Source organism: Phyllopteryx taeniolatus, chromosome 8, assembly GCF_024500385.1.
Source record: "Phyllopteryx taeniolatus isolate TA_2022b chromosome 8, UOR_Ptae_1.2, whole genome shotgun sequence".
NCBI lineage: Eukaryota > Metazoa > Chordata > Actinopteri > Syngnathiformes > Syngnathidae > Phyllopteryx > Phyllopteryx taeniolatus.
The window spans coordinates 18,838,365-18,848,595 of NC_084509.1; the positions used below are offsets into that span (position 1 = coordinate 18,838,365).

At 42.8% G+C, this 10,231-nt stretch overlaps 1 protein-coding gene across 5 annotated transcripts in view; it reads right to left on the bottom strand.

The window, feature by feature from the left end:
• pik3cb (phosphatidylinositol-4,5-bisphosphate 3-kinase, catalytic subunit beta) overlaps positions 1-9,890 on the bottom strand; it is an 80,295-nt gene extending 70,405 nt beyond the window's left edge. For all 5 annotated transcript variants that reach the window (XM_061781330.1, XM_061781326.1, XM_061781325.1 and 2 more), the window contains exon 1: positions 9,668-9,890. The gene's annotated coding sequence lies outside the window, so the exon portion shown is untranslated. The remainder of the gene's footprint in view (positions 1-9,667) is intronic.
• Positions 9,891-10,231: the final 341 nt, after the last annotated feature.

Consider the following 10,231-nt stretch of genomic DNA (forward strand, 5'->3'; position numbering starts at 1 on the left):
TTTATTACATTTACTAGCCTGTGAGCTAACGAGCTAAAGGCCAGAGCTAAAAAGCTCACTCGACCGCGGCGACACTTAAAACATCACTGCTCGGAGTTGTGTGTATGTTCTCCACATAACACACACACACACACACGCGCGCGCAAAAGTTAACTGTTTATAAACCATAACCACAGCGGCAGACATCAATATTAAGGCAGTAATTGACTTCAGCAAATTCATTTTCAGCGTCATTTGATTGACAGATGAAGGTCTCGCATCACAGTCCTGCAACTCGAGGGCCAGCCTTATTTTACATTTGATTCATCAATTATTTAACCAGGTAAAAGCTTAGTGAGAGATAAAATCTCTTAAAAGCCAAGAGGCAGCAGAAACCATACAAGCAGCAGAAATTATGCAGTATATAACACGACAAGATTCATACAACAAATAAAGACTAAAATAACTGATATTAATATGTATGGCATGCTTATACGTACATGTTTTTTATTCATTCAAATTTGGCAGGCTTTAAGACATTTTTTTGGGCCTCTTTAGTGGGTTACTGACTCTATACCTATGTGCCAAATCTTTAATATTTGTTTAAGGGCAATTTTTGCAAACAGAGCCTGAGCCTGATTTATTTCTATTTTTTTTATTTAAGATATTTTATGTATTGCTCCCCATTACAATTCCAATGTTCTTTAGAATTGAAAGTTAATTGTTCTTAAAAATTATGTATTTGAAATATTATGCTCTATGATATCATTATGTCAGCGGGATGAAAAAAAATGTATACTGTCGTTTATCGTGATAGTTTTGGGGAAAATATATCGTCCAAAAACATTTGCTTTCGTGGCAGGCTGAAACATAATAGATAGAGAGAGAGAGAGAGAGAGAGAGAGAGAGAGAGAGAGAGAGAGAGAGAGAGAGAGAGAGCAATGGATAACACAAAAATATTGTACAAATAAAAATCTGCAATACAGCTGGACCGCGACGCAACAACCGTCATATAGCGTAGGATTACTGTATCCGTAGTCCGTGATGATAAGTTGCAGGGACTCATTGTTTCCAGACGTGCATCCTGAGACTCACATCGTCCCAAGAGTAAACCGATCTATGCATACAGGGTGCTTTTCGCTCAGTGCAGTCACTGTGTTACATATGGCCAATCTGATGATCTGTAAGTGAGAAAGCTTTGAGTCAAGTAGGTGACAAATATGGCCAAAGAGGAATCAGGGCAAAATGGATCCTCATCATGTACCCAAGCAGAGAGGGCTTTAGTGAAGTCAGATGAAGGAAATATTTTTCTCTCGAGGTTTCGTCATTTTAATTTGAACAAACGAAACGCTTCCAAAACTTAGTAGTACAAAGAATATTTGTCTTATTCCTAGTCAGCTGGTCTCAGCTCATAAATGCACAGCCATGAACCTAATGTATTAATATGTCACACAATGCTAAAATGCTAGCTGCTTATGTGAAGGTTTTATTTTTAATGAATGCCTTATCTTTTAAGCACAATGTGTATTTAAGAAATACAAACTGTTGATTATATTTCAAAAAGGAAACAAATTAGTCATACATTATTGAATGAAAGGTCTTATTTTCTCTCTTGTATTCATAATTGCTGTTTAACCATGCAAAAAAATATAGTTTATCCAAATAATTGATTGATATAATTTTCAGTAGGATACTAGAGTACAAAAGGATTCGCGTTAGCTGCAGCCCTACATTCAACTCCCCTGTTATATTGTCATTTTTTTTTTTTTTCATGCAATCCTTGCTTCGGGTCCCTGTGCGATACAGCTGCAAAAAAAAATCTTGCTAAAATTAGAAAGTTGCTCCTCAAATGAAGAAATGATAAGTAAAACTGCATCTAAAAAAACAACTTGCATGCATGCACACACCTCTGGCTGTGTGCCAAGTCACAAGTGCGTAATTTATGTTACATTTCTCATTCATATCAGTTTGTATTCACCCAGTTAATAAGTTAATATTGTGAGTTCATCACTCAGATGGCGAGTTGGCACAGGGTTATGTGCTCTAAAGTCAGGCGGCCGTTGCACTTCAGTTCAACTTCTTGCATTCTGTAAGCTGTATGTTATTTAATAATCATTTATTAAAAATAATTGATTCAGAGTTATTCATGTGTATTACAATGCATCAAAGAATCGAATATTTCTCCCACCCCACACTCATGGTCGTGTGGATAGCTGAAACAGGATCAAGGTAACAACTTTAACAAACCATTTAACATGCAGGCAAAACAGCAGTGGGAGGTTCAACAACTGTGTGTGCTGGTGGGTGGGTGAGGGGTTGCTGTGCAGTGATTCCACTGCAATGTCATAGTGATGCAAGTCTGAGAGTGTTGGAACCCATCAGGACGGCATGGGAAGGTATTACCTGCTATTAACAAGGAACTCTAAGTAGATTGTTGTATGAATGAGGCACTAAACCAGTATCCTTGGAAAATGACTACAGGAAGTCCTCGAGTTACGACGGACTCGACCTACGACATTTCGACTTTACGACGCCCGTGCCTCGTCCGCCATTTTGTCCCAGCACCATAGTCTTTCTGCTTAGCTAGTGCATAGTGCTTGTCTGTGTTTGTGCGCCGGGAGTATCTTTGCCTTTTTCCCCCTCCTTTTTTCACACTCTCAGCAGTAATGGTAAGTACAGCTTCTTATTTTTTTGTTTTAATGTATTTTAGTTTCTTTATACAAAGTGTTAACCTTTCCTGCTACAGTCACCTGACCGTGGTTGAGAGACACAGGGGTTAACTCCCTTCTCTCGTTGCACAGCTGAGCTGGGTGGCGGCAACAATAAAGGCACGAAGCACCAATTTGCTGCTTTAATGGCTTCATTAGCTCCTCTGCACATTCAACGTCAACGGGTCCTCCGCTAATCGCTACTCTTCCCCGGTCGCCGTCACTACACTTGCTACTGTACACACTCGCACCGGCGCGCACTCCTTCCTCCTTCACAGTCCCGCCGGACAACGCCTGCGCAGTCCCGTCTCACTCACACATCGACACACAGGCCCACACACACTGAGCTTGCTGTCACAATCACGTGGGACAATAGCCGCAACAGAAGTATTTCACCGTAAATTTCGACTTTAACGGTGAAATCCAAATTTGTGTTACGTCGCCAGCGTAGGAACGGAACTCGTTCGTAAATCGAGGACTTCCTGTATTTACTGTGGCATGGATTACCAAACCGTGGCGCTGTTGAGATGAAAGGTGTAACTGGTGTGTGGTGTAATTACAGACTTACAGCAAAAGAACTTGCTGAAAACACTTGAGTGAACACAAAGGAGGAGAGGAACATATGTTTGAAGGGGTTGTGTGGCTTGGGAATGGCTGTAGTCTTTTGGCACCATTAAGCAACAACGTACACATCCTCACCTTATTTATGATTAATTTGATATCAGCATGCTTTCTGCCACTTGTCTCTCTATCATCTCCTGCAGTCGCTCTTGCATTCCTTGGCCTGTCCTGGCCTGCTATACGTTTGTGACCGGAGGGGAAAATTCCAACAGGCTGCTCTTACAGTATCTCACAGTAATATTTTTTTTCATGTGCATCAAGCTCACACAAATAATCCTGCTTCTAAAAAGCTGAAAATAAAACAAGTAATTTAAAAAGCTTGGCTTGTTTAAATTTAAAAAAAAAAAAACAGTTAAAAAAAAGAAGAAAAACATGGGCTTGCAAGCTAAAAGACAAATTGTGAAATGTGAGTAAGTCTCGACCAACTCCCTTTCACTGTGCTTCTTCGAGGATGTTACACAAGCCTCCAACAATAATGACAGGAAAATGTCAATATAAAGACCAGGTTGTTGAAGTGTTAAAAAAAGGGTATTCTCTGAGTGTGTTGTCCTTAGAGTTAAGTTTGAAGACTATTTATCCTTCTCTTCTGTTTGACATGTAAACAAAAACAACTTCTAAAAGCTGTGTGTCAGCATTTTAGCAAGCATGGCATACTCCAGACACCATTGTCCAAGCACGGACAGGCTATCATTAAACCAGCAAAATTAACTCCTGATTTGGGATGTTAAATGTCACAGTTAAACTAATCCGAAATGCAAAATCAATAAATTAATTCAATGAATGAATCAATAAATTAATTCAATGAATGAATTACATTGAAGATGTACCTTCAATGTAGGCAGCATGGTGGTGGCGTGCTTAGGGGTTGCACAACTACACATTTTTATGTTGACACTAATGTGATGAAAGTTCCGTTGACGACGTACTTTATAGATTTATATATTTTCAGTCAGACATTTTTTTCAGTTTCAATACCATAGTTTAAAATATTAGAGGAGGGAATGTTTTGAAATCAATTTTTATCGACAATGGATAGCTCATACACTGAATTCACACAAAACAGACGTTAGAAGACAAGAACATCAACATGGTATGGGTGAACGCTCTCTCACTGTTGCGAATCCTTTTTCTCTGGGTGTGCTTGCCACTGAGACAGCCAGGTAAGGTTTGCACAACTTAGTCAAACAGGGAAACCTGTCCTCGCTCTAGGCCGATCACAGCATCAGTTTTGGCATTGTGGGACTTTGCAGTTTCTCCAGCAAACATGCAATCAAGTGAGGATAAGCAGGATAGAATGTACAGTAGATAGGTGGATGAAAATAATTATGAACCTCTTCATGTGCAGTGGAATAATTCCCTGCTCTCCCTCCCGTTTGATAGTGTAGGCCAAAATGTTGTTCTACATCCTGCTTGAACCTGGCTTTTTCCCCTATATTCTTACCAAAATACTCACTCACCAAAGCTTCACATTCAGAAATAGAAGACAAAATAAATCAATCATTACGGTGACAGACTCATTTTATTTAGCATAACCATCTTTGCTGCAAGTGGATCTTCCTCCTCCTTAAACCAAAAACATGATTACCGACTAGTCGACGTCATGCTCTAAACGTCATTGTGGAGTAGGAAAGACAAGACGACTAAATTGGACAACCTCGAGCAGTTTGGCTCACAGGCAGACTCTCTATGCTTGCATGGGTTTTCCCCAGGTACACCACGTTCCAAAAACATGCATGGTGGGTTAATCGAAGACCGAAAATTGCCCATAGATGGGAATGCGAGGGTGAATGGTTGTTTGTCTGCCCTGCAATTGACTGGCGACCAGTCTACTGTGTACGCTGCCTCTCGCCCAAGTTCAGCTGGGATAGGCTCCAGTTACCTGCAACCCCAATGAAGACAAGCAGTATTGGCTTCCCTGTGCTACTCCATAATATTTTACTATACAAAACACAATTGCCCCTCGTTGAGCCGTCACCTTATCGTGGTGGAGGGGTTTGTGTGTCCCAATGATCCTAGGCGTCAAGTTGTCTGGGGCTTCACACCCCTGGTAGGGTAACCCATGGCAAACAGGTCCTAGGTGAGGGATCAGACAAAGCACAGCTCCAAAAAAACCCTATGCCGAACAAAAATAAATGGATATAGGTTTCCTTTGCCTGGACGCGGGTCACCACGGCCCCCCTCTGGAGCCACGCCTGGAGGTGGGGCTCGAAGGTGAGCAGATGTGGGTATACTTATTGTCCCCCGGCTTGGCACCTGTACATTGTGGTTCACCCGGTGGACGAGAGTGTAGCCTCACTCCGGCTTTGGGTGGGGACGGTTCCTGACTGTTGTTTGTGCATATGCACCAAACAGCAGTTCAGAGTACCCACCCTTTTTGGAGTCGTTGGAGGGGGTGCAGGAGAGCGCTCCCGCAGGGGACTCAATCGTTCAGCTGGGGGACTTCAATGCTCACGTAGACAATGACAATAAGACCTGTAAGGGTGTGATTGGGAGGAACGCTCTCTGAGGGGGCTCTCCTATCTCTGGGATTGACGTCACCAAGGTGGTTAAAAAGATCCTTGGTGGCAAGGCCCCAGGGGTGGATGAGATTCGCCCGGAAAGGCTTTGGATGTTGTCAGTATTTACTCTGCAACATCGTGTGGACATCGGGGACAGTGCCTATGAATGGCAGACTGGGTTGGTGGTCCCCCTTTTTAAAAAGGGGGACCGGAGGGTTTGTTCCAACTACAGGGGATCACACTCCTCAGTCTCCCTGGTAAGGGCTATTCAGGGGTGCTGGAGAGGAGGGTCCGTCGAGAAGTGGAATCTCAGATTCAGGAGGAGCAGAGTGGTTTTCGTCCTGGCCGTGGCACAGTGGACCAGCTCTTCACCCTCGGCAGGGTCCTTGAGGGTGCATGGGGGTTCGCCCAACCAGTCTCCATGTGTTTTGTGGACTTGGTGAAGGTGTTCGACCATGTCCCTCTGGGAGTCCTGGGGGGGGGGGGGGGGGGGGGTGCTTTGGGAGTATGCGGTACCGAACCCCCTGATACAATATAGAACCAGTGTCAGAGTTTAGTCCGCATTACCGGCATTAAGTCAGACTCGTTTCCGGTGAGGGTTGGACAAACAAAAGGCTGCCCTTTGTCACAGATTCTGTTTATTACTTTTATGGACAGAATTTCAAGGTGTAGCCGAGGCGTAGAGGGGGTCCGGTTTGGTGGCCTCAGTTTTGCATCTCTGCTTTTTGCAGATGATGTGGTTCTGTTGGCTTCATCAAGTCGTGATTTCCAACTCTCACTGGAGCGGTTTGCAGCCCAGGGTGAAGTGTCTGGGATGAAAATCATCACTCCAAATCTGAGACTATGGTCCTCAGTCGGAAAAGGGTGGAGTGCCCTCACCAGGTTGTGGATGAGATCCTGTCCCAAGTGGAGGAGTTCAAGTATCTTGGGGTCTTGTTCACGGGTGACGGAAAAATGGAATGGGAGATCGACAGGCGGATTGGTGCAGCGTCTGCAGTGATGCGCACTTTGTATCGGTCCGTTGTGTTGAAGAAGGAGCTAAGCCGAAAGACGAAGCTCTCTATTTACCGGTCGATATACGTTCCTACCCTCACCTATGGTCACGAGCTGTGGGTCGTGACCGAAAGAACAAGATCATGGATACAACCGGCCGAAATGAGTTTCCTCCGCAGGGTGTCCAGGCTCTCCCTGAGAGAGAGGGTGAGAAGCTCGGTCATCCGGGAGGGGCTCAGAGGAGAGCCGCTGCTCCTCCGCAGTCAGAGGAGCAAGATGAGGTGGCTCGGGCATTGGTTTAGAATGCCTCCTGGACGCCTCCCTGGTGAGGTGTTCCAGGCATGTCCCACCGGGAGGAGACCCCGAGGATGACCCAAGACCGCTGGAGAGACTACGTCTCTCGGCTGGCCTGGGAACTCCTCGGGATCCCCTCGGAAGAGCTGGAAGAAGTGGCTGGGAAAAGGGAAGTCTGGGCTTTCATCCTACAGCTACTGCCCCCCGAGACCTGACCTCGGATAAGCAGAAGAAAATGAATGGATGGAAAACACAATTGGTCTCCAGCAGTTGTTGAACTTAAACGTTACAAATGTAATGTTGTAGAGGTTGTAATTTAACTTGACTTGAACTATTAAGTTTGATCGTTCCTTAATCACAGTATAACACATTTGTAAATGTCACGCATCATGAGGCAAATAACGAAACAAGATCAACATCACCTTAGTTATACAACTGTTTGAATCAATGTAGTAGAGTTTTTCTTCAGAGAGTCCTGATTAAGGGCTGAAACTGACTTGGAGTAAATACTGTAGCTGCTTTGTTCGCTCATGTCTGCCCAATTACGTCAGTTAGCCTTATCAGTTTCCTCTAAACTTAAAACAACAGGGGGGGAGTGTTGCCAATTGCCCCTTTCCAAACACAGCACTGCCAGGGATATTGCCTGTTCCAAATACCATTGCCATACACTATTTCCTTCATCAGTACAAGTATTGAGACACCTTTGGATCTGTTGTTTCAGCAATGCTATCATAGCTGTAGAGTATATGTTGTTAATGGCAATGTCACACCTTGACAACATTTATTTTTTGCCTGTGATTGTGTGTTTTAGATTTATAAACATATATTAAAAGACGATTTTGTCATATCTAACTTAAATGCTTTTAAATCAGATTGGGAGGGATAAAAACATTTCTCATTTCTCCTTTTTTAATATTGCATGACAGGGGAACCGACTCTCTGGTGCACAACACATGGGACAACAAAGATTATAGACTGTGACTAAAAATTTAAACGGTCAATTACATTGAAAAAGCTTGTGAGCTTCGGGTGACAGAGCTGTGATACTGAAGACCCGAGTTGTTACATCCTCCTCTACTACAATATTTAAATATTTAAATTCTGCCTTTGCAAAGGTAAGATTAAAATCAGTATTGTTATTGGAGTTTTCAGTCATGTATAACTGCACTAGCTAATACAAAAATGCATTTCTATACGAGATGTGGAAAATGTTAGAAATCCCTCGTATGAGAAGTTTTCCAGACAGCATTGGCTCTCCTTTGATTGAGCAAGTGTAACTTGTATTTAGCCATTGGGTGAGAAAAGGGCTGATTGAGTCATTGGGCCACGAACAGGAACATGCATATCTGCATCAGAAATGTTACATTATACAGATTACTCTCAAAAACTTTTGAACGTTTCCTGCATACGCTAATTTAAGGAAGGCTTCTAAACTTGGAAGTCAGATGAACTTTTGAGAGTAAAGTGATGTAATCACCCAATTGTAAAGCCACAAGACTGCAGTTTTATCAGAAACTGACATTTCTCCACAAAAATAGTATCGGAAAACATTACAGACGCATTATCTTGGTGCAAAGACCTAGGGCGGATGTGACACACTTGTCTGACATGTACTTTTCCTGACAATTTATCTGCTGTTTCCTAGAGAAATTTGTTTTTAACAAATATTGGCCTGTCAGATCACATCTATTAGTTAAAATAATGCACATATTAGATTAATTTAGCATCCTTGAGCTGTTTTTCTTTCCCTAAAAAGATCTTGGATATATCTGCTGCTCCCGCCGACTGCAATTTTATGGCAGAATGGCTGACGTCAATTAAAGTTTCACATCCCCTTTTGTTTTCTGTCCAACTGTCAAAGATGTGCTCAGCTGGCATTATGGCACAAAACTTACGTACTGTATTGTCATATTCAAGGTTAACAATTAGCTTGGTAAACCTTTCTGAAGAAATGACCACTATGGCCCCTAAACTAAAAGGACAACAAACAAGGACAACATAATCATCAAAGAGATGATAAACTATCCTTGGCTGGAAAGACCATGATTAGTGTTAAAAGTTTGACAATCGTGAGTAAATTGAAAGTAAATGTACTGTTGTACTGTTCAAACCGAGATAAAGAGCCAAATGGGCAAAACAAATTCAACAAAAAGAATAAAAACGCTGATTTGTTGCTGCGTGCCTGTTAGCACGAGCAGGGGCCCCCATAAACTGGGGGAAATGGTGACTATCCTGAGGGCCCCTGAGTGCCAGGGCCCAGGAAGAGATTTTCAAAGTAAATGTCCCCCCACCACGGTTTCTTTCAATTCGTTGCAGCAAATCTAAGATGAAATATTGGATCCAAAACATACCCGTTTCGACATGCAATATAAATGGCCTTCTATATTGTACTGTATACATCAACTGATTTCAATAAAAACATTTAAACTGTTATCATTCCGGAGATTCCCAATTGTCGCGTGTGACTGGAGACCTTGTCAGTCTGAATGTCGGCAGAATAATGAGCAGAGTTCGGCGTGACTCTTAATTGTAGCAACCAACAACTATTTTTGAAAAGATCGGGTGCGTACTTACCTTGGGTCGCCCGCCTTGAGATGACTTTTAACGACGTACCAGGCAAACAAACTTCGTAAAGGTTCACAGCAAAACGAGTTTCAGGCATAAAAGGTCCGCGAAAGAGGCGACCATCTGGCCGGCTGTCTCCTAACTCAGGTGGGAGCTCCGCGCCGCGGACGAGCTTCCTGTTTGTAGCCTGAGGTGAAGCACCACCGCCGCCACTGATTCTTCCTCCGCCGGCTTGCACACCTCCTACTGGTGTCAAAGTTACAGACAGTAACTCGCACTTCCGGTCACTGTGATGAAAAATACGCTGCTTCAACCTCAAAGATTCTAAATGTTAGCGCAACCTTTGTGGGAGTTTTGTAAATAAAAAGTATCCCGTCAGAGTTAATATATTAGTGCTTATGCCAATCATTGATAAATCATTGATGAAATATATATAAATATATATAAATTAACTTTTATTATGAAGGTTTGGTCTCCTTTCATGTCGTTATTCTTTCTCGCCTGTCAAGTGGCGAACTGCACAGGTTTCACAAATAACATATGTATTTAGTGATTTCCTCTGTTTTTCCCACT